The sequence below is a fragment of the Pinus tabuliformis genome, chromosome X, assembly GCF_031772625.1.
Source record: "Pinus tabuliformis cultivar Carrire ecotype Pingquan chromosome X, CPIR1, whole genome shotgun sequence".
Lineage (NCBI taxonomy): Eukaryota > Viridiplantae > Streptophyta > Pinopsida > Pinales > Pinaceae > Pinus > Pinus tabuliformis.
The window spans coordinates 1,548,798,657-1,548,798,908 of record NC_142308.1 but is presented as its reverse complement, the minus strand read 5'-3'; positions in this window follow the sequence as shown (position 1 = coordinate 1,548,798,908).

Sequence of the window (252 nt, the reverse complement as noted above, 5' to 3'; positions counted from 1 at the left end):
GGCCGCCTCAAATACTAATAATCAGTTTAAATGCCAGAAGTTATTGCGATCCTTGTCATTCTGCTGAGGACGCCCCGGTTTTATAGCCCTCGGCCACATGGTTGCGTGTGTGGGATAACCTCCGTTAGGCGTGAAGAATGAAGGTGGTTTCATGCCGCGCTTGGTCAGTCACGCAACAGACAAACAAAATCTTTTCGTTTTGGATGGATGTTACCAAACTTGATTCTAAATTTCATTATTAAAATAAAGTTA